At 35.8% G+C, this 25,145-nt stretch overlaps 1 long non-coding RNA gene and 1 pseudogene across 1 annotated transcript in view; one reads left to right on the top strand and one right to left on the bottom strand.

The window, feature by feature from the left end:
- LOC118148474 (uncharacterized) overlaps positions 1-25,145 on the top strand; it is a 497,078-nt gene that overhangs the window by 317,122 nt on the left and 154,811 nt on the right. The gene's annotated exons all lie outside the window — the stretch shown is intronic.
- LOC100396250 (developmental pluripotency-associated 5 protein pseudogene) lies at positions 24,679-25,028 on the bottom strand (annotated as a pseudogene).

Raw genomic sequence — 25,145 nt, 5'->3', positions numbered from 1 at the left:
TGTCTATCAAATTTATTCCAAAAATATTCTGCATTAGCCTTCTACTTTTAGTTTTATTGTAACTTTAAAAATGAACATTAATTTTACATTTTGATGTAACCCATAGTATTTTTAATTTCCTTTGCATTTTAAAATTAATATGTTTTAATTCCATTTTTATTTAAATTAAGTTTAAAAAGTTGCATATTTTATTCTATATCTTTTTTGACTTCTTATTTTACTATCAAATCTAATTAATATGAAACTTATGTTTATAGGTTACAGTCTAAAATAATTTTCCCCATTTATTTATTCAATATTTCTATACTGGCATCTGTTGTCAGCTAGTCGTATGCTGTTTTCTGGGTCTAAAATGGTATGAGACTACCTATGCCTTCAAACATTTTATTTCGTTAACCATAGTACCTAGAAGTGAAGAAGAAATTATACTATGGTGCTGAAGATGTTGCACTGGGGAGAGTACACAGCTGTAGGAAGTAGAGGGGGTCACTTCCAGAATTTCAAGAGGTGAAGTCTAGACTGAAACAAATAAAATTGATGGAGCTTATTTAACAAAAAATGACATCAAGGAGATTTTATGAGAGGAGCCGTGTACATAGGAAAGTCAGTGGTTGCTCATGAAAGAAGTCTGAAGCTGTGTGAGAGTATGGCCCATTCAGGATGTTGAAATAGGTTAGTCTGGGTCATACAAAGAAAATGAATAAAGTCACATAATAAAAGCCAACAAAAGTAATCAAAAGCCAGATTATAGAAAATTTCACGAGAGACATTAAGAAGATATGACTCATTTACTAATGGCAAAATAATAATAATAAAAAAACCCTTAAAGAGTGTTATTGGGACTAAGCATCTGAGATTGTTCATCAGCCTGAGTTTCTGAGGAGTGAAGCTGGACTAGAGACTCACATCCCATCTGTGACTTGTGACACCCATATTGGATTGTGCTGTGAGTGAAATACAAACACTATTTCTGTTCAGCCACTAAAACATCAGAATAATTACTAGAATAACAAGCAGTTTGCTAGCTACACATAATTAATAAAGAGTATTTCCATGGATGAATCTAGAAACCATCATTCTCAGCAAACTGACACAAGAACAGAAAACCAAACATGGCATGTTTTCACTCATAGGCCTGTGATGAACAGGAGAACACGTGGGCACAGGGAAGGGAACAACACTCACTGGACTAGGTGGAGGGGTGGAGGGAAGGAGAGGGGAGGGAGAATGGCATGGGGGGGAGGATGGAAAGGAATAACACCTGGAGAAATGCCTGATGTAGGCAACGAGGTAAGGGAGGGGGCCAGGGTGGCAGGGGGAATGAAGACAGCAAACCACCACGGCATGTATGTACCTATGCAACAATCCTGCATGATGAAGGATGTGCACATGTACTCCAGAGCCCACAATACAATAAATAAACAAACAAACATAAAACAAACAAACAAAAAGAGTATTTCCATTGTTAAAGGGCAAACTAATTCAGTTTTCAGAGTAGAATGAGTAATTTTTTAATACAAAATTTATGGGGTAAGCCTTACTGTGATTGTAATAAGTAAGATTGTATCTTAATTCTAGATATATGAACAGATTTGACATGATTTGACAGTGATGGGTAGAGGAAATGTTAAAAAGTAAAGACAGTTGAACTGTAAAATAACTTTATTTGAAAAAATTAATATCTGGAACTACAGTTCAGGAGTTTTCTCTCCTTTTGGATCACCTTCCCTTGTGTTCAGTACCCAGTTTTAGTTATGAATACAATCACCTTGATGGTTAACTAGTGAAAAGAGTGAAAGATTGCTTTCAAAAGGATCAAACATATTATATATAAAATATATATGATGTATGTATAATATATATAGTGAAGAAATCTTCCAACTCTGCCTGCCAAAGAACAAAAATTGTGTTATAAAATTGTATGTTTGATTGGACTGACTCAAGATGGCATGGTGAGAACAACCCTGGATTGAAGCTCTTGGTGAATGCGTGGAGGGTGAGTCAGGGCCACATTTCCAGACAAATCTTTGTTGCCCACAGAACGGGGAAATTCCCAGGTATAAAAGAGATGTGGGACGCCAGTGCAGCAGTTTTCGCTGGTGCAGCTGGCGGCTGGTGCAGCCGGCAGCCGGTGCTGCAGTGCAGTGGCACTCCACAGCACTCCACACAAAGTGCACTGGTCCGGGTGCCCTGTTGAACCAGCAATCTGAGACTTGAGAGGGCAGATTGGCATATCCATCTGATTGAATGGGACTTGGACAGTGAGCCAGGCCAGGAGATTCCAGGGAAATGGCGTTAGGGCCAGGGCAATGGGACAAACAAAACAGCACATCCAAATGCTCCGGGTGGAGAGTTTCAAAGCGGGCACAGCTGAACCCAGGATGGTGCAGCTCGGTGGGGGAGGGGCGTTTGGCATTACCGAGGCAACCCACCCCTACTGAGGTACACTCCCATTGCTGACGCAGCCTGCCGTTGCCGAGGCAATCCGCTACAACAGAGAGACTCCAGGGCAGGGCGTAGCCTGTGGCAGCAGGGCGGAGACTGTAGCAGCAGGGCAGAGCCTGCAGCAACAGGGCGGACCTCACACCAGAAGGGCAGCGCCTCAGCAGGCAAATAGTGACTAGACTGCCTCCTAGCTGGGCAGGACAGCAAAACGGACACTCATAAAGAAAACCCCAACTGCCCCAAGACTGAGCATCTGAGAAAAAAAGGGTTTTTTTTAAATGAGTTCTGCTGCAGCAGAATTAAATGTAGCAGCCTAACAGCCCTGCATGAACAACAGAGCTCACAGATCAGAACTTGAGCTCCTATAAAGTACAGACTGTCTCCTCAAGCAGCTCCCTGACCCATCTATATCCAAAAGACTGACATTTGGCAGGCATCATTCTGGGACAAATATAGCAGAAAAAGGAACTGGTAGCATCCCTCACTGTTCCGCAGCTGCTATAGGTGCACCCCAGACAAGCAGGGCCTGGAGTGGACCTCAACAGTCGTACAGTGGAGGGGCTAGACTGGTAGAAGAAAAACCAAGTAACAGAAATACTTCATCATCAACAATCTGGGCATCCACTCAGAGACCCAATCGAAAAGTCAGCAACTACTCAGATGGAAGGTGGATAAATCCACAAAGATCAGAAGAAACCAGCGCAAAGAGGAGGAAAACACCCGAAACCAGAACACCTCGCCTCCTACAAAGAACCAAAACTCCTCACCTGCAAGGGAACAAAGCTGGATGGAGAATTATGGTGATGAAATGATGGAATTAGACTTCAGAAGGTGGATAATGAGAAACTTTTGTGAGCTAAGAGAACATTTTTTAAATCAATGCAAAGAAACTAAGAACCTTGAAAAAAGATTTGAAAAAAGATTCGAGGAAATGATAACAAGAATGGATAACTTAGAGTGGAATATGAATGAATTGAAGGAGCTGAAAAACACAATACGATAACTTCGCGAAGCATGCACAAGTTTCAACAGGCAAATTGACCAAGCGGAAGAAAGAATATCAGAAGTTGAAGATCAACTTAATGAAATAAAACGAGAAGCCAAGATTAGAGAAAAAAGGCACAAAAAGGAATGAACAAACTCTCCAAGAAATGTGGGACTATGTGAAGAGACCTAACCTACATTTGATAGGCATACCAGAATGTGATGAAGAGAATGAATCCAAGCTGGAAAATACTCTTTAGGATATTATCAAGGAAAATTTCCCCCACCTAGCAATGCAGGCCAACACTCAAATGCAGAAAATACAGAGAACACCACACAGATATTCCTCAAGAAGAGCAATCTTAAGGCACATAATCATCAGATTCACCAGGGTTGAAATAAAGGAGAAAATACTAAGGGCAGCCAGAGAGAAAGGTCGGGTCACCCACAAAGGGAAGCCAATCAGACTCACAGCAGATCTCTCGGCAGAAACTCTACAAGCCAGAAGAGAGTGGGGGCCAATATTCAACATCCTTAAAGAAAAGAACTTTCAACCCAGAATTTCATATCCAGCCAAACTGAGCTTCATAAGTGAAGGAAAAATAAAATTTTTTGCAAACAAGCAAGTACTCAGAGATTTTGTCACCACCAGGCCTGCCAGTGGTGACAAAATCTCAGTCACCAGTATGAGCCATTCCAAAATCATACTAAATGATAAATAGCATCAACATGATGAAGAATCTACATCAACTAGCGGGCAAAACAGCCAGCTAGCATCAAAATATGGCAGTATCAAATTCACACATAAGAATATTAACCCTAAATGTAAATGGACTAAATCACCAATCAAAAGACACAGACTGGGAAATTGGATAAAAAACCAAAACCCAGCAGTGTGCTGTATCGAGGAAACCCATCTCACATGCAAGGATACACAAAGTCTCAAAATAAAGAGATAGAGGAAGATTTACCAAGCAAATGGAAAGAAAAAAAAAAAAAAAGCAGGAGTTGCAATTCTCATTGCTGATAAAATAGACTTTAAAGCAACAAAGATCAAAAGAGACAAAGAAGGCCATTACATAATGGTAAAAGAATTGATACAAGAAGAAGAGCTAACAATCCTAAACATATACGGACCCAATACAGGAGCAGCAGATACATAAGGCAAGTTCTTAATGACTTACAAAGAGACTTAGACTCCCACACAATAATAGTGGGAGACTTTAACACTCCACTGTCAATAATAGACAGATCAACCAGACAGAAAATCAACAAGGATATCCAGGGCTTGAACTCAGACCTGGAGGAAGCAAACCTGATAGACATCTACAGAACTCTCCACCCCAAATCCACAGAATATACATTCTTCTCAGCACCACATCACACCTACTCTAAAATAGACCACATAATTGGCAGTAAAGCACTCCTCAGCAAATGAAAAACAACTGAGATCATAACAAACAGTCTCTCAGACCATAGTGCAAACAAGTTAGAACTCAGAATTTAGAAACCAACCCAGAATCGTATGGCTTCATGGAAACTGAACAACTGGCTCTTGAATGTTGACTGGATAAGCAATGAAATGAAGGTAGAAATAAAGAAGTTCTTTGAAACCAATGAGAACAAAGACAAAACATTCCAGAATCTCTGGGACACATTTAAAGCAGTCTCTAGAGGAAAGTATATAGCAATAAGTGCCAATATGAGGAGAATGGAGAGATCCAAAATTGACACCCTATTGTCAAAATTGAAAGAGCTAGAGGAGCAAGATAAAAAAAAAAAAACTCAAAACCTAGCAGAAGACAAGAAATAACTAAGATCAGAGCTGAACTGAAGGAGATAGAGACACGAAAAACCCTCTAAAAAATCAATAAATCCAAGATCTGGTTTTTTGAAAAGATCAACAAAATAGACAAACCACTAGGCAGATTGATAAAAAAGAAAAGAGAGAACAACCAAATAGATGCAATAAAGAATTATAAAGGAGAAATCACCACAGATTCCACAGAAATTCAAACCATCATCAGAGAATATTACAAACAACTCTATGCACATAAACTAGTAAACCTGGAAGAAATGGATAAATTCCTGGACTCCTGTGTCCTCCCAAGCCTAAACCAAAAGGAAGCTGAAACTATGAATAGACCAATAAGAAGGTCAGAAGTCGAGGCAGCAATTAAGAGCCTACCAACAAAAAAAGCCCAGGTTTAGATGGGTTCACAGCCAAATTCTACCACACACACAAAGAGGAGCTGGTACCATTCCTTCTGAAACTATTTTACATAATCCAAAAAGAGGGAATCCTTCCCAAATCATTCTATGAGACCAACATCATCCCGATACCAAAACCCGGCAGAGACCCAACAAGAAAAGAAAACTTCAGGTCAATATCCATGACGAACATCGATGCAAAAATCTTCAATAAAATATTGGCAAGCCGATTGCAACAGCAAATCAAAAATCTTATTCATCATGATCAAGTAGGATTCATCCCGGGGATGCAAGGCTGGTTCAACATACACAAGTCTATAAACGTAATTCACCACATAAACAGAAGCAAAAACAAAAACCACATGATTATCTCAATTGACGCAGAGAAGGCATTTGACAAAATTCAACAGCCCTTTATGCTAAAAACCCTCAATAAACTCAGTATCGATGGAACGTATCTCAAAGTAATAAAAGCTATTTATGACAAACCAACAGCCAATATCATACTGAATGGGCAAAAACTGGAAGCATTCCCTTTGAAATCCGGCTCTAGAGAAGATGCCCTCTCTCACCACTCCTATTCAGTATAATACTGGAAGTTCTAGCCAGAGCATTCAGGCAAGAAAAATAAATAAAGGGTACACAAATAGGAAAGGTAGAAGCCAAATTGTCTCTATTTGCAGACGACATGATAGTATACCTAGAAGACCCCCATCACCTCCTCCCAAAAACTCCTGAAACTGATAAGCAACTTCAGCAAAGTCTCAGGATATAAAATCAATGTGCAAAAATCACAAGCATTCGTCTACACCAATAACAGACTTAAAGAAAGCCAAATCAAGAACGAACTGCCATTCACAATTGCTACAAAAAGAATAAAATACCTTGGAATACAACTCACAAGGAACGTAAGGAACCTCTTCAAGGATAACTACAAACCATTCCTCAACGAAATAAGAGAGGACACAAACAGATGGAGAAACATTCCACGTTCATGGTTAGGAAGAATTAATATCTTGAAAATGGCTACACTGCCCAAAGTAATTTACAGAATCAATGCTATCCCCATCAAGCTACCATTGACTTTCTTCACAGAACTGGAAAAAACCACCATGAACTTCATATAGAACCAAAAGAGAGCCCGCATAGCCAAGTCAATTCTAAGCAAAAAGAACACAGCCGGGGGCATCACACTACCGGATTTCAAACTATACTACAAGGCTACAGTAATCAAAACAGCATGCTACTGGTACCAAAACAGAGATATAGACCAATGGAACCGGACAGAGGCATCGGAGGCAACACAACATATCTACAACCATACAATCTTTAATAAACCTGACAAAAACAAGCAAGGGGGAAAGGATTCCCTGTTTAATAAATGGTGTTGGGAAAACTCGCTAGCCATGTGCAGAAAGCAGAAACTGGACCCCTTCCTGACACCTTACACCAAAATTAACTCCAGATGGATTAAAGACTTAAACATAAGACCTGGCACCATAAAAACCCTAGAAGGAAATCTAGGCAAAACCGTCCAGGACATAGGAGTAGACAAGGACTTCATGACCAAAACACCAGAAGCATTGGCAACAAAAGCCAAAATAGACAAATGGGACCTAATGAAACTCCGCATCTTCTGCATGGCAAAAGAAACAGTCACTAGAGTGAATCGGCAACCAACAGAATGGGAAAAAATTTTTGCAGTTTACCTATTTGACAAAGGGCTGATATCCAGAATTGACAAAGAACTCCAACAGATTTACAGGAAAAAAACAAACAAGCCCATTCAAAAATGGACAAAGGATATGAACAGACACTTTATGAAAGAAGACATATATGAGGCCAACAATCATGTGAAAAAATGCTCATCATCACTAGTCATTAGAGAGATGCAAATCAAAACCACATTGAGATACCATCTCACGCCAGTTAGTATGGTGATCATTAAAAAATCTGGAGACAACAGATGCTGGAGAGGATGTGGAGAAAAAGAAACTTTTTTACACCGTTGGTGGGAGTGTAAATTAGTTCAATCATTGTGGAAGACAGTGTGGTGATTTCTCAAGGCTTTAGAAATAGAAATTCCATCTGATCCAGCAATCCCATTACTGGGTATATATCCAGGACTATAAATCTTTCTACTATAAGGACACATGCACACGAATGTTCATTGCAGCACTGTTTACAATAGCAAAGACCTGGAACCAACCCAAATGCCCATTGATGATAGACTGGATTAGGAAAATGTGGCACATTTACACCATGGAATATTATGCAGCAATCAGAAATGATGAGTTTGTGTCGTTTGTAGGGACATGGATGATTCTGAAGAACATCATTCTCAGCAAACTGACACAAGAACAGAAAATGAAATACCGCATATTCTCACTCATAGGCGGGTGATGAAAAATGAGAACACATGGACACAGGGAGGGGAGTATTAAACACTGGGGTCTATTGGGGGGAAAAAGGGAGGGCCAGTGGGAGGGGGAAGTGGGGAGGGATAGCCTGGGGAGAAATGCCAAATGTGGGTCAAGGGGAGAAAGAAAGCAAAACACACTGCCATGTGTGTACCTATGCAACTGTCTTGCATGCTCTGCACATGTACCCTAAAACCTAAAATGCAATAAAAATTTTAAAAAAAGGAATATGTATTATTAAATTAAGAGAAAATTGAACCTCTGAAAATAATTCAATATTTTTTCCAAGAAACTATGGCTTATAAGATGTACAGTATGATTTGAAATATGTCTGTTCTTCTATAACCCATAATCAAAACCATAAACTATAAATAATATAATATGTAAAATAAAAATAAAATTTTATGTATATATATACAAATATGGCTACTTTTAAAGTTTCCTGCACTGCTCAGAAGTAACAGTTACAATGTTGATTTATTTTAGTAGAATTGCAGTACTTTAAGAGAAAAGGTATTTTTGACTTTTTTTCTCTTCTCTCTAATTTTCTTCTGTTTATCTCTAATGCTCTAACAAGAATTGCGATAAACCATAAAATAATAGGAGACCCACCTTTAATATAACATTGCTGATATTATACAAATAATTCTTCATTTATTAATGATCAATAATCTAGATGCCTTGTTTTAAATTTTAAAAGACGTACCTGAAACTGTAATTTGAAAATCCAAATTTTTACTTTTCTTTGGGTTTATTAATATTGGTTTCATTAGTTCTATCACCTAAAAAATATAGTTACAAAAACTTACGGGATACAGGATGAAACTCTGTGATTGCAATGCCTTTAATTACATGAAATGCCTTTAATTCTCTCAATAGTTTTATTTTTTTGAAGGTGCTTATACTATAAATTTTTGTGTTGGTTGAATGAAGACTTTTCCTTTTTAATGTTTACTTATAAGCAGTGTAAATAGAGAAGTTCACTGAGGTCACACATTGGGGAGCAGAGTTGGAGTTTATGCCATTATCTGCAGAAACCAACTGTACAGGCAAAAGCAATCAGCATAGATTAGCCTAGGGAGTTGAGTTTCTGTTAAAATACTGCTCTATATTTCACCTCCATTTATATTTGCCCTACAGATTATTATTTATCGATGAGCATGATTACAAATTCTTAAGGTTTGTAGTGTAATTTATTTGAAATAATGCTACACTCTTGAGTGTGCAATATATTCAAATTCTTGAAATTACTATTCTGACTTAACAGGGTAACAGGATGTTATTCAAGACTCATTTCTTCTGGTTCCAACATCAATGTATTTCTTTTTGTTAACGTATTACCCTTATTTATAGTCAAAAAGAAAAATAGTTTTTAATTAAGTAAAGTCTATGAATTATTATCTCTGAATAATTTGTAGGTCTGTTGTAAAAATAACAAAGCAAAATGATTAGCTGAATATAATATATAAAAAGCCATGAACCATTTTGGAGTATTAAGTCTTGAAGGAGTTTTCATCTGAGTCAGATTTCTATGGTTATTGCAGAATGGAAATCAATAATATATAAAATTTCTAGGTCATATAGATATTATAAGAATAATGTCCTGATTTTTTATATTATAAAATAAATTTTGTATAACATATTATATATTATTACTATCAGAAACATATCCAGTGTTACATAACAAATAATTTGTTTAAAATGTAAGGGAAGTAGAGAATAATCAGTAGAATTGAATTGAATACCTGTAGTATAACTTACATTAAACTAGGAACTATGTAGTATACAATTTAGGTACTATGCATTGTTCTTTATAGTTGGGAAAACCAAAGTAATGGGTGAAAAGTAACTAGATAAAGAAGACAAAATAATAAATCACGTGGTAATTGAATACAGTGGAAGTTCATAGAAAGGTAAAAGTACAATCTTTATTATTCAGAATATTTTATTCAGCAGTTTTAACTTAATTTGGCTGACAACACAGCATAAATACTGTTTGGATAATTAAAGAAAATGGCCCGTGCTCACTTGTAGAAGATAAAGAACATGTGCATATGAGTTGAATGTAGATTTCCTATTAATGGAATCAAAGGGTGGAAACATACTGTTTTTCAGTGAGGAAAAAAAAGTAGACCAATGCAGCAATCTTAGAGAAGGCTTTAAAAGCTATGAAATAAATATACATAAATCCATATGTGTATGTGTATGTATCTCTCTCTCTTACTCAGTTCGTTAGATGTGGCACTCCTCCTGGATTAATGGTGGAAAATTCTTTGTGAATGTTTACTTTATGTTTTTTCCTTCTGAAGACATAGCTCTCTCCATCATAAACTTGTTTTTCTTAATCACTTAAATAATGTATGCAGGAATGAGTGATTTTTCTTTGGGCTTAAATTAACTGGTTGATTGATGCATGGAAAGAAAGCTACCATTATTTAAATATTACATTTTAGATATGAGACTGGGCATATCACATGTTTTATAATTCTTCACAGCAATGCTTAGAGTCAGACGTTTTTATCATTTAACCTTAGCTATAAGGAACATTGTTAGAAATCAAGCAAATCCAGTCATCTTTAATGTCAAAGTGTATGGTTTATTTTTTATTTTAATTTTTATAATCAAGCTGCCATGTAAAGTTGTCAGTTGTTGGATCTACTATGCATATTCAATGTTGCCTTTACCCTTTTCCAAAATAATATGCCTCCTACCCCACTCTCTTATTTCCTATAGCTCAAACGGGTATATTGGTACTAGGTGTCCTTATGCCTTAACGATGGAATCAAAGATAGGCATGGGGTCTAGGCTGAATCAAATAGTTTCTTTTACTATAGATATTTGGACTAAGATACACAGAGACCAATTGAGCCTATATTGATACTTTGAGCTTTAAATGATGAACAGGCGAGGCCAGAATCACTGGAAAAACCATGGCATGTTGCAAATGAATGTTGTGAGGAAGCATAAAATGTAGGCCATATAGAGAAAGCAATTCCCAGGGGAGGAAAATTAAACTGGTTTGGATTAAGAAACAGTCATACAAGAGTCTATGTCTTTGTATGATTAAAATATCTTTATTAGATTTTCTTGCTTGAATAGGTACAATACTCTAGGTTCAAAGTTCCATTTTCATTGCAAGTTGTGATTTTACATTATTTCACAGAATCTTGTGGTGCAAATGAAAAGCTGCCTCCTAGGCTGGTTTTTATCTCTGGTATATAACCTGATTTTTCTTAGTGGAAGCTTAAAACTTTTGTTGTTTTTACTTGTTTGCTGTTGTGGCTGAGGGTAAATACCTCAACGAGAAATGCTGATTAAGGTAAGCAACATGACACATTTCTTTAGTTCTGTTTAACAAAACTGTGATCTAATAATTTTCAGTGTGAAGAGAAAGATAATAAACTTAGAAGTAAGTAAAAAATGGACTACCTTTCAAAAGTTAATCTTCTTCATGAAAGGTTATTAATAGTAAAATAACTAAAAGTTTTACTTGCTGAGTTTTTTTCTGTATATCAGAGAGGATAATATTATTTATGAGGGAAGAGTGAGTAATAATTGCAAAGTCCGATATTCTTTACCTTTGCAACTGAGTAAAGAGAACAATTAGAGGAAAAGAGGCATAACTAGTTCAAAGATACTTTAAGAATATCTTAAAATATGATTACAATAATATGGGTTATTAGATTTGAGACCAATTCTCATGGAAGCAAAGAGAAATTTATGGGATTCATTACCCACATGCTTACTTAGGTGGAGGCTGAAGACAGATAAATACTTGAGTTTCTAAAGCCCATGAAAGATCAAAATATCCCATTAGAGAAATTAGTGATAATTTTAGATAAATGGTGTCTAATTTAATTCCTTTCCAAAAAGGTTTCTCTCAGAAAGAGAAAGTGAGAGAAGAATTCCTAAGATCAATGTCAAGTGACAAATAGATGGAATAGGATTTTCTAGAAACTTCTTAAAGACTATGAATTTGTTTTTTTATAGATTAGTGTGACTATTGTTTTTCTTTAAAAAAATACTAGTAGCCAAAGTTTACTGTGACTTCCACAGCCATTTATTCTTCTTTCTGTGTAGAACCTGACCTTAGCCTCTTGCTAATATCATGTTGTTTAAATAAATGGTTCACTCCTTCCTGTTTACACAATCTGGGTAAATGGTAATGTATACTGACCACCAAAGGGCTTAGCTACTAATTGTGAGAGCAGAATGATTGGTGTCTAGACCATAACAAGAATGGTGGCCAAGTGAACTTAACTGGATAACTTCTGCTTTTGAAAGTTAGAGGGCACTACATGTTCAGGGACATTGGGATAACTGTCCTCAGGCATGAAATATTCTATTTTTTATAGGTTATTAAGACAGATTTTAGTGCCTATAAAAATTTACATTATGTAAATGAGATGGGAGTTGGTCACTTTCAATCTAATATTCACCAAAAGAAATTATTAAATGAAAATTTTAAAATGTCAGCAATCAAAACCAGCTTCCATATATAATGAAACCACATAGTTCTATATAGCCCTGATTCCATGTTTCTAAAGCTTTTCTAGTCTTTGCAATCAGGTCATGCCTTTGATACTCATATCAAGTATAACACAATAAGCTTATAACAAAACAACTGTTACTTATATGAAAGGTATAACATCCCTTTCTGTCAAGTCCCTTATCTTTTCAATAAACCATAGAATTTATTGCCTGTGTTTTTTCTTTAGCAGAAAACTTGACCTTGTTACATACCATACATTGTTTACACTTATGCTCAACAAAGGGTTTCTTTTCTTTTTTCATAATGACTTTCTATCAAAGAATTGAATCTTGTATAAGAAACCTTCTCACTAAAGGCATCTAATTCACATGCACAGGATGTTCCGGATTGTTACATAGGTAAATGTGAGCCATGGTGGTTCGCTGCTTCTATCAACCCATCACATAGGTATTATGCCCAACATGCATTAGCTATTTTTCCTGATGCCCTCCCTCTCCCTGTCCCCTCAACAGGCCCCAGTGTGTGTTGTTCCCCTTCCTGTGTCCATGTGTTCTTATTGTTCATCTCCCACTTACAAGTGAGAACATGCAGTGTTTGGTTTTCTGTTTCTGTGTTAGTTTGGTGAGGATGATAGCTTCCAGCTCCAACCATTTCCCTGCAAAGAACATGATCCTATTCCTTTTTTGGCTGCATAGCATTCCATGGTGTATTTGTACCACATTTTCTTTATTTAGTCTATCATTAATGGGCATTTGGGTTGATTCCAAGTCTTTGCTCTTGTGAATAGTGCTGCAATGAGCATATGCAAGCATACATCTTTACAATAGAATGATTCATAATCCTTTGGGTATATACCCAATAATGGGATTGCTGGGTCAAATGGTATTTCTTGTTCTAGATCTTTGAGGAATCCTCAAACCATCTTCGACAATGATTGCACTAATTTACATTTCCACCAACAGTGCAAAAGCATTTCTGTTTTTCCACAACCTTGCCAGCATTTTTTGGTTATTGAATTTTTAATAATGGCCATTCTGACAGGCTTGAGATGGTAACCTCATTGCAGTTTTGATTTGCATTTGTCTAATGGTCTGTGATGTTGAGCTTTTTTTCATGTTTGTTGGTTGCATAGATGTCTTTTTTTTTCTTATTTTTTTTTATTGCATTTTAGGTTTTGGGGTACATGTGCAGAGCATGCAATACAGTTGCATAGGTACACACATGGCAGTGTGTTCTGTTTGCTTTCACCCCTTCACCCAGATGTCTTTTGAGAAGTGTCTGTTCTAGTCTTTTGTAAGGGCACCTAATTCTTAATCTTTTTGTGCTATTTTTTGTTATTTTCAGAAAACAGATTTTCAAAGCCGTATCCAAAGTTAAATTCATGTATAAGGCCTTTAACTTTATACAGTCATGTTATAATTGTGTGTGTTCTCTGTACAACTGAATGAAGAAACAAAATTATAGACGAAAGAAGTATAAAATTTGTGTTTTATTTCAAGAGAATAACAACCGACACATATGGAGCTCTTATTATGGACTGAAAACTTCTCTAAGTATTTTACATACATTACTATTTAAATAGACACAAAATGAAACAAAAGCTTACAGAAGTGAAGTGACTTGGTCATCCAGCACTTAGATAGCAAAGTCAAGAATTGAATAGTTATCTACTCACAGACCTGGAAACCTCAAGGACTATGCTACACTATTTTCAAATATTGCTTTAAATACTGGCTTTCTAAGACAAAAGCTAGATAAATGAAAAATTTTAAAAATCAAATTTTTAATTTATTTTTATGAATAAAATGAAATTTTAAAGTGTTTAAAATACAAAGGATTTTTAATGGCATATAGGTAAACTTGTATCATTCTGTTCTACTCAGCTATTTTATAGAAGTTCTGAAAAAAGTAACAAAGATTTTTGTTTGACCAAATTTAGTCAGCATTCTGACCCTATTCCAAGGTTGATCTGTATATCTGCTTGTAAAATCCAGTTTTAGTAAAGAATATTAACTCAGTTTATCTAGCACCCCCATCCTTGATATCTCACCATCTTTGATTACTCTGATCAGGTTCTTATCCTCCATTACTTCTTAGGAGATATATGAGAACCCTGGGCTGTTTTCAGCAAGAACCCTGTTAGGTTGGTTTAGCCAAAAACCTCCTTACCATTGACTGTTTCCTCTCACCAATTTTCCATCCTCTGACCTTCACACTGCTACTTGGCTATAAATTTTCACTTGCCCGCACTGTGTTCAGAGATGAAACCAATCTCACTCCTCTACTGCAAGATCTCATTGCAGTGGTCCCTATGTATTTAATGTCAATATAGTCTTGAAAACTGTACTTTAAGTGAAACACTGTACCGCAGGTTCTTGAATAACATCATATTATTCAACATCATTTTATTCAGTATCATTATAAAAGTGATATAATGAATATTGAATGAATATGAATATATAACAAAAATAGTTTTGTCATACATCATTTCCCTTAAATTTTCAATTTCCAAGAACCTATCGATGACTTAAGTGAAGACTTACTGTATATTATTATAGGGAATTACACGTTGCTGCACTTTTAAACTGAAAACTAATTGTAACAAGACAGCTATTGTTGGTTATTTATAATTACTCCTTTTAAAAGCACTTCCAGAAAAGTTATAAATAGTAAGCCAGTAGCCTTCCCTATTGCAAAGGCCTAAAGAAAGAAAATATGCACTAAAATTTCATCATTATCAAAAGCCCCAGAATATATATGTCCAATGCTGAATTGCATAAAAAGCATTAAAAAACATGTACTTGCTCAAAAAAAAAATGCCACTTTAACCACCATCTATTCCCATCCTGGCAAAAGACATTCAGCAAATGGCAAAATGCTTTTCAATTTTTATTCATTAAAAACTTGCTCTACAGCATTGTCTTCTGAATTCAGTATCTTTTTCTGAATGATAGTTTTCCACTGTCACCCAAGTACAAAAAGCCAGTGGTGATTGTCATGGTGTGTGATGCAATGTCCATAGTATTTTCATGTATAAATTTAATTAAATCTGGAAAGGTTCACTTCCACAGCTGCCCGTGGCTCAGAATTTTCAGGTTGCAATCTTGGTATCCAGACTATAATACTGTCTCTTGCTGTGTTAAACAGCTATTCAGTATGTGTAGTTGCTGGGCTTGAACTTTTCATTGTCTAGTGCAGATTAACAGAAGGTAGAGTGGCTGAGAGTCTCACTGATGAAGTTTCTGTGCTTGATTCTTAATTCTGAATATGGTGGTAATAATAGTTCTTGGCTTAAGCACAATCAATTTTAAAAGTTCTGTAATTGCCAAATTATAACAATCACAATTATGTAAGATGTCTACAAGAGAAGATATCAGAAAATATACTTTTCTGTCTTAAAAGGATTTTTATTTCTTCCATTTCAAAGTATGCCTGCTTGAAGCAATATACAGCCAGTATTCCAATTGTGAAATCTTTCAGAGGCTACCACTGCAATCACTTACTTGGAAATAATGAGGAACTTCTTATTCCATCACCTCCTGCAATATGAGAGTATTTCTACCAATCTTTTGGATCTGCTAGCAATCAGTAGTAGGATAGCAGCAAATTATATAATTTAGTTAAGCAATGACTTCAAAAATAGGTGGAAAAAGTATATTCCATTTACAAAAAATAACTATGAATACTTATGTGCATCTATAAAACTTTACACTCAACTTGGAAATTATCTTCCTTTGTGCAAAAATGATACTTTTATGGATTAATCATATTAAATTTTGTGTATGATCTAATTAACTAAATCTGACTTTTAACCCAGGGCACATGCCCACTATTGCTTTTTTACCTAGTGTAAGCACAACTGGAGTGTAAATGTTTCATTATCATGATCCTTGTAGCACCTTGAAATGATTACTCATATATTGAAATCATATTTTATGTTCATAGCTTTGAAAGTATTTAAATATTAATATTTAAGTGAAAATATTCAAAAAGTAATTTCTAAGTGGAAAGATAATTTCACAATTTCACCTAGCAGGAACCTAAGCTTAAAAAGAATTGAAGCCTAAATATAATAATAATGTGAGCTGGAAAAGAGTGATGCCCTGTCAGATACATGTTAGTGGTATCCCTTAATATTATGAGATGATTAAATGAGCATGTTTGTACAAGCCAGTAAATATTAATAAGCAAGTATAACCACAAAATATCATGCAATAGATATACTTATGCATATATTGTAATAGTCATAACTGTACCAAGTTTCACTGAAAAAAATCACACATTTTGAAGCTTAAGTAGATTTTAGAGATTATTTTAATGTCCTACATTTTTTTAATGACTAAACTGAAGTTCAGAGTTGTTAGGAGTATTTCCAATGATCACAAATCTAGATCATACAGAAAAAAGAACATCACCCATTCTTCCATTTCTCGTTTGTTTTCCAGCCAGAAAGACCTAGTTTTAAATCCTATGTCTACCATCCAACATTTTGGAGACCTTGGACAATATACCTAAGCCATACAGAATCAAGGTTTTCTTACTTTAAGGAATAAAAAAATATTAGAAAGGTTAATAGATGTTTTCAAATGCATGGTCATATTGTATATAATCAAAATTAATAGATATTACTATTTTTTTTTTGAGTTGGAGTTTTGCTGTTATAACCCAGGCCGGAGTGCAATGGCACGATCTTGGCTCACAGCAATCTCTGCCTCCTGGGTTCAAGCAATTCTCCTGCCTCAGCCTCCTGAGTTGCTGGGACTACAGGCACGTGCCACCATGCCCAGCTAATTTTTGTATTTTTAGTAGAGATGGTGTTTCACCTTGTTGACCAGGATGGTCTCGATCTCTTGACCTCATGATCCACCCGCCTCGGCCTTCCAAAGTGCTGGGATTATAGGCATGAGCCACCGCACCCGGCCAGATATTACTATTAAAGGTTATTTTTATTACTTTGGTTAGGTGGAGTTCGCTATCCTAAGCCTTAGTTTTTATATTTAATCAGAGAATAAAGAAAGAAGCATGGACTCCTTGGGCTTTCTCCGAAGGGAATACATTTTTATACAATGCCCTTTGTGTCTATAGCAACTGGAGTTTTAGGAAGTCCTGTCTAAGTATTCAATCACTTAAAGGAAAAAGTCTAATTCAATACTGCTTCAGTCTTTAGTATTACTCAAGGGTAGAAAATGTGCAGAAGTGTAATTTTTCTTTAGCCAAAAAGCTTAATGGGCAGCAGGTATGCATATTTGAGACTAGAATTAAACTTCCATTAAAAAGCCAAAGCCTGAAGAGCACTCTCTTCAACAGAGAAGGACAGAGGATTTTGTAGTTTAAGGTGTACAGCTTAAAAGGCGAAAGCATTGACTTACGTGAATAAAACATATTCAGTGAGAAAAAAATGCAACCAGCAAGAAACTTCTCCTGTGGGAAATGACTTAATGATTTTCGGAACACATCTATCTAATATTAAATTTATACAAATGAGGTCTATTCAGTACTGCCATGAGTAAACATTGAAGTTAATTTGGTTCTGTTTTTTTTTTTTTTGTTTGTTTTTTTTGAGATGGAGTCTCAATCTGTTGCCTGGGCTGGAGTGCAATGGTGCTATCTTGCCTCACTATAGTCTCTGCCTCCTGGGTTCAAGTGATTCTCCAGCCTCAGTCTCCAGAGTAACTGAGATTATAAGCACCTGACACCACATTCAGCTAATTTTTGTATTTTTACTAGAGACAGGGTTTTGCCACTTTGGCTGGTCCTTTATTTAATCAAAACTTGTTATCAATTCTTAAGCTACACAGAGTTCTACTAAGAAAAATTAATATATTGATGCAATTTGAATTTTTTGGCAAACTGAAAGAATGATAGCTGGCCATAATTAATCCAAAGCTATAGTCCATAGTTCTGTAATTTTGAAATCATTATTTGGATAAAGGTCATAGTGGCCAACCAGGTGACTGAAAAGGGACTGGTAAAGGGACTGCAGAAAACTCTCCACTGTAAACCATTGATACAATGGTTGAGCAGCTTAACAAAGGGATGTCACTCACAAAAGAACACATCATCCCAAATAGAATGGCCTTTTTCTACTCTGTAAAAGCCTGTCCATTTACTGAGCATCTATAAATCAATGAATGGGAATAGTAGAATACTCACTTAAATAGAAGATCACAAGCTTAAGGTTTCCAAAAAAATAATAAAATACTTAACAAATGTAACATTCTCTGTTTATGTTATTTTTGTTCCAATATACCATCAAGTGCTATACACTGCAAATAAGCAATCGTAATATCCTAATCAGAGAAATCTAGGAATACCTTCATGGAAAAAATGACACATACAGTGACAAGTCAGTAAAGACAATAAGGGAATAGAATAGAATGTTCCAAGTAGAGATGACATTATGTGTCACACGTTGCATCTGTGAGAAATGGACTAGGCATTAAGCAGTTTATTAGGAAGTGTTTGGCATTAACATTTGTTGAAGGAAAAGAGACAGAAACAGAAATGAGCAGAAAGAGGAATCAAGCTGTGATGCCATTGCAACAGAAGCTTCGGGTGAGGCAATTCTCCTTCCTCACACAACCCCTGAAGGGAGCTGACACTTGAGCTATGTCTCTTGCTGGCAATTGCAGATGCTGGAATAATAAGTCCTTCATTCCTGGATTGGCATCCGGGCAACACTTAGCGTACACCACATCAAGTTTAAAATATTGAATATGACTTTGAGATGAAAGAAATACAGGATGACTGGCAAAAAGAGAACCCAAAGTATAGTGGTAAAGCATAATACCAGAAATAACACCTGAGGCTATATCAAAAAGGATCTGAAAAACTATTTAGGACTCTGAACTTCAATTTAGAGACAAATAGAAGTTACTGGGGCTTTTCTGCAGAAGGCAACATGAATAGACTTGAACTGAAAGATTCCTTTAGAAGCTTTGTGGAGAATAGAGTGGAGAAAGCCAGTAGAAATTCAAAGCAACAAATAGAAGAAAGAGTCTGGGTAAGACATGGTGCCCTGGAAGTAACATGTGAGCCAGGGAACTGTACAGCTCCATAAATGGGTCTGGAGTTGAAGAGCGCTTTTATAGAAATTAAGATTTGAGTATGTAGTCAAGGAAATGGATGAGATGATGGTGGGAGTGAATAGTAAGTCAGGAATGTAGAGATCCTAGAAAAGAAACCTTAAAATATTCCAACATTTATTAGCCAGGAAGAGAAAGAGAGGCTGACAAATTAGAAATTGGAGAAGCTGGATGGAAGAAATCTAACATGGTGTTTCACCGAAAGCAAGGGCTATTAGCCTTCCAAGAACTAAATAAAGGGTCCCTTTGCTATGTGCCGCTGAAAGATCAAATACAATCAGGACTGAAAAGCATCAATTATATGTGGGAATATCACAAGGCAATAATTAGGTAAGTCAGGGAATGGTAGCTTTAATGGCTTAGTTTTGAGAACTTGGAATTTTTCTTGACTTTTATTTTCTCCATAAAGTTACACAGATGGTCTATTAAAAAAGAGGAAAGGGCCTGGCATGGTGGCTTGTGCCTGTAATCCTAGCATTTTTGGGGATCAAGGTGGGTGGATCACGTGAGATCAGGAGTTTGAAACCAGCCTAGCCAACATGACAAAACCCTGTCTCTACTAAAACTAAAATAAAAATAAATTAGCTAGGCGTGTTGACGGGTGCCTGCAATCCCAGCTACTTGTGAGGAGGAAGTAGGAGAATCGCTTGAACCTGAAAGATGGAGGTTCCAGTGATCCGATGTTGTGTCACTGCACTCCAGCCTTGGTGACAAAGCAAGACTCATCTCAAAAAAAAAAAAAAATGAAGAAAAGTAGAGGGAAATGTAAGATTTGAAGCTATGGGAGTTTAGCCAAGAGATTACAATGGCAACACTCCAAATTGAACATGGCAGACTGTATATACTTATTTTCCTTGATTAGCTTTGAGATATTATGAAAATGACAGTAGAAAGAATGTTCATAAAGGCATACGTCTAGAAAGGCAAAGAGAACCCGAGGGAAGAGTAAGAGATACTTCTAGTGTAGGTTTGAAGTATATTTCGAATCGAAATGAAAAATATTGAAAAGATTAATTACACACATTGGTCAGTATTGTAAAACTAGCTGAAGTATCTGATGATAAAATTATAACATTATTGAGCTAGTTATGTTAGTGTATTTATTCATTTTTTTAAATTTACTTGCTTATTTTTCAATTTTATGGGTACATAGTAGATGTATATATTTTTGGGGGTACATGTGATGTTTTGATACAGGGATGCAATGTGTAATAATCACATCAAGGTAATTTGGGTATCAATCACCTCAAGTATGTATCATTTCTTTGTGTTAGGAACATTCAAATTTCACCCTTTTGGTTATTTTGAAATGTAGAATAAATTATTATTGACTGTAGTCACTCCGTTGTACTATCAAATGCTAGATCTTACTCATTCTACCTAACTATAGTTTTGTACATATTGACCATCTCTACCCTCACTTGCCCCCTGCTACCTTACCAGACTCTAGTAAATATTATTTTCTTTGTAGTAACTACATCACTTCACAGCTTAGGTGTGAGCCAAAAGAAGAGACTGGCGTTTAGCTGGATAGTTACTAAGAGAGCATAAAACCTAAGGAGTTTTGATAAGACAGTGGTTGGAATGATGGATTAGATAATCAAAGTTGTATAGAAAAGGAATTAAAGAAATGGTATAATTATATTTTATAGCAGAGACAGCTTCAAAACTGCAAGTATAGATGGTTGAAACGAATGGTAGCACTTCAAATTGAACATGGCAGACCAAATATACGTGTTTACCTCCGTGCTCTTTGAGATACCATGAAAATAACAGCAGCAGGAATTTTCATAAAGGCATGAGACTAGAAGGGCAAAGAGAACCTCAGAGAAGAAATGAACAATACGTTTTGGAAAGCTGGAAAACATAAGATTGAGTGGTAACTTGGCAGACTGAGCAAATTGCAATTATGTCAGCCCCGGGGACAGTGCAGAATCAGGCTGATTCAGTAACTCTGCAAGACTCAGAATTTGGATGTACAAAGTACTTTTAAAAGTAGGACTTTAAATAGATCAGAAGAGATTATTGATTAAAACTTATTTATGTACTAGTTGTCATTATCTATATAGCTACTGCTAATAAACTGTGTGTTAGACTCTACTTTCTGTGATAAGAATATTATCACTCTATCCTTTCTGATACCTGTACTTCTTCACTTACTTTTCCACATTTCACACTTGCATATTTATATTTTACCTTTATTTTTATATTTGAATCCCACATTTGATCTGTTAAAACTTCACATAAATTAAATTTGATGGAGTTTAAATGAGCAAACACACACACACACACACACACAACAACAACAAACAAACAAAAATAAAAGAAAAAGAAACGATTCACAAATCAGACAGTTTCCAGAATCACAAGAGATTCAGAGAGACTCCAGGGGTGTCTCGTGGTCAGAATAAATTAATAGATTAAAAAAGTAGATGGATGCATAGGAATTGGAAGTGAGGTACAGAAACCGCTAGATTGGTTACAGGTTGGCGTTTGCCTTATTGAACTCAGTTTGAACACTCAGAAGTCTATGAGTGGTTGCAGTATGTCCTTTGGGATTGACCAACACTCAGCTATCATTACAGGTGTATATTCCTAATATAGGTTTTCAATCTTGTCTGTCTATTACCCTAGACTATGGTTGGTCCACAAGAACTCAAATATAGATGTACGGAGTCCTCAGGTCATATTTAGTTCATTTGACAGTACTTTTATATTACATTTTTACGTATAGCATAGTGATTCTAAATGATTTATAATTCTTCTGAGCCTGGGATCAATAGAAAGAAAGAGGGGGATGGAGCAGGGGCTGTGGGGGGAGAGAGAGAGAGAGAGAGAGAGAGGAAGAAAGAGAGGAGTACTAAAAATGCCTGTTTTACTGGTAATAAAAGCTGAACTGGAAAATAAGAGGCTAATACTAATTAAGTCATCACAGACTGACCAGAACAATGGCAGACCTTCCCTGAAAGAACAGACTGCTTCAACATGAGAAAATTGCATGGAGAGAGAGCAAGAGCAGACCAAGATATACCATCTTAGAAGGTAGAAAGGTGGCGGAATGGGAGAAAGAAAAAACGCTGGGCTAAGCATTTGCAATTAGAATCACCCAGCAGATAAGTTACAGAGTGGTGAAGAATCTTAGAGTAAAGCTTGTAGTGTTTCTTTGTTAGTTTTCCTCTAAAAACGTCAAATGAGAATTCCCTTCAACCCGTGGTAATGTTAGGAGTAAGAATAAATGTCCTTTTAAATAATTATAAAGATCAATGATGTTTATATACTGCAACCATTTAAATATTATTTATTGCAGGAGGAAGTAGTGTACTGTGAATGTATTTCTTTTCTTTCTGCTTATTTTAATTTATTTTTGTTTTTATTTCTTCTTATTCAGCATTTCTTTAGCATTCTCAGAGTCAAACTGACTGATTTAAAATTCAAGCTTCCCTGCTTCCTAGTTGTGTAAATTCACTTTCCTAATCTGAAAAAAATAGTGATACTAATAGTACATTTTTCATAGGATTATTGTGATGAGTAGATAAATTAGTGTGCACAAAATGCTTACAACTGTGCCTAGCAACTAGTAAAGTTCTTTCTATTAAAGCTTTTGCTATATTTTTTCTTTATTACAGTATTTTATGTCCTTCAAGTTTCTCAAATAATATTATCTAAGTTATATATATGTAAATAACAGCTTTTCCCAAAGATTTCTTATGGAATATTTTATCCTTCTTCCCCAAACTGGAAAGATTGTTTTAAATGCCTGCAGACCGGTAGCCATTCTGGGTTTACCCTGTTGGGATTTGTACATTGGGTCCTCCATTGTCTTTTTCTTTATAACCTTCATTATACGAAAGTATATCTTTAGTGATATCAGAAGATAGGTGTGTAAGATAAATTTCTGGAGGTTTTGAAGTTAGAAACAGTCATTTTCTTCTGAGTATAGGTTTCTAATATACTGTAAGTTATCTACTATTTTCCCTCTGATTTTTAAAGGTATAGCTTTCTTCTGACAGAGATGGTCTGTTTGCAATCTATTTCTTTCTTTTCTCTCTAGAATCCTTTATAAATCTTCTTTTTATCATTGGTAACATACAATTTCTGGATGTGGGTCACTAACTTTATTCATTCTACTCAATAGTTTGTCAAATCCTTTTTTTAGTGACCAACACTTCTTTTAAACTTTAGCAAATTATTTTCTATTATGCCCTGCCTTCATTTTCTGTTCTTTTTTATCCTTGAACTCCTGTTAGCTGATATACCTCAACTAAAATATCTTATATATGAAAAAGTATATAAGAAATATATTGCTTCTATTAGATAGAGAAATTGCTTATATTAAGCAATTGCTGCATATAGCATAATGCTTATATTAAGGAGATTTCTTCGGCCCTGTCCTCTAACATGCTTGTGATTAGTTTCTTTTATTATTTTAGCAATTTTATCTCTTATTTTGCTAGTGATTTTTCTTGGTCCCCAAAAGTACTTCTTTTAGCATCAAATTTACAAATTAATTTTCCTCAAAGTTTTATATCTGTGTCTCCTCCAGTTCATGTTTTTTTTTTTTTTTTTTTTTTTTTAGATCATCCCTTTTCATGATCAAGCTTTCCTAAAATAACTAGCAGTTCATGGTCATGTCTCCATATATAATATAAAGAAAAGCAAAGGATGATTGTAGTTCATGTATGTGTGGACAGAATTTTCAATAGACAGCCTTCACTTTGGATAAAGCAGAATATTTTACTGAGGCAATTAAGTGCAAAAATTTAGAACACTTTATTCTGGTCTTTTAAAATTGCCCTAGTTTCTCCATATAGTTTATTACAGTTTTTTTTCTGCTTATTTAAAACTTTATTCTTAATTTTAAAAGTGGAAAAAAAAACTTTTATTAGCAACGATCAAAGACATATTCACAAGACTCAGACCCGAGGTCAGAGACCCCCTAAACAGATGGTTTTCTTTTAACTCTTCAGGCTTGAGAAATCAGTCCAGCTCTGGCCACAACCTAATCTATACATCGTGGCCTTCATCCTGGCTGGAAACTGGTTCACTTCATCCAAGAGCCTAGTTTGAGGGCATTCATGGCTCCGCAAGTTTGAGCATCCCTCGCTCCTGGCGCTGGCCGTGCCACGCAGCCATGGACAGGAACATTCACTTGGTCTGGAACTGGTACAAATAGAAGCGGTAAACCATGACCTCGGTGAAGTCTGGAGACTCTAGAGTCTTCAATTCGAGCATGGCCTTGCTGACCTGCTCAATGTAAGGGATTCGACATCCGTCCTGGCCGAACATGGCTTCCAGCAGCCTCGTCTGGACCTGGAACACCTCTGGATCTTTCAGGTCTTTGGGAACTTTCACCCATGGCAGCATATTTCTACTTTCTGAGAGCATTCCCATCTTATGTGATAATGATTGTTTTAGCAGAGACTTAAATGAAATTTTAAAATGAAATGGCTTTCATTTTTCTCCAGGGCCCAGGAGAGTAGTGGCATCATTGCCTCTTTTCTGTTTAAA

This window comes from Callithrix jacchus, chromosome 16 (assembly GCF_049354715.1).
Source record: "Callithrix jacchus isolate 240 chromosome 16, calJac240_pri, whole genome shotgun sequence".
Lineage (NCBI taxonomy): Eukaryota > Metazoa > Chordata > Mammalia > Primates > Cebidae > Callithrix > Callithrix jacchus.
This window is presented reverse-complemented; position numbering and strand designations above follow the sequence as displayed.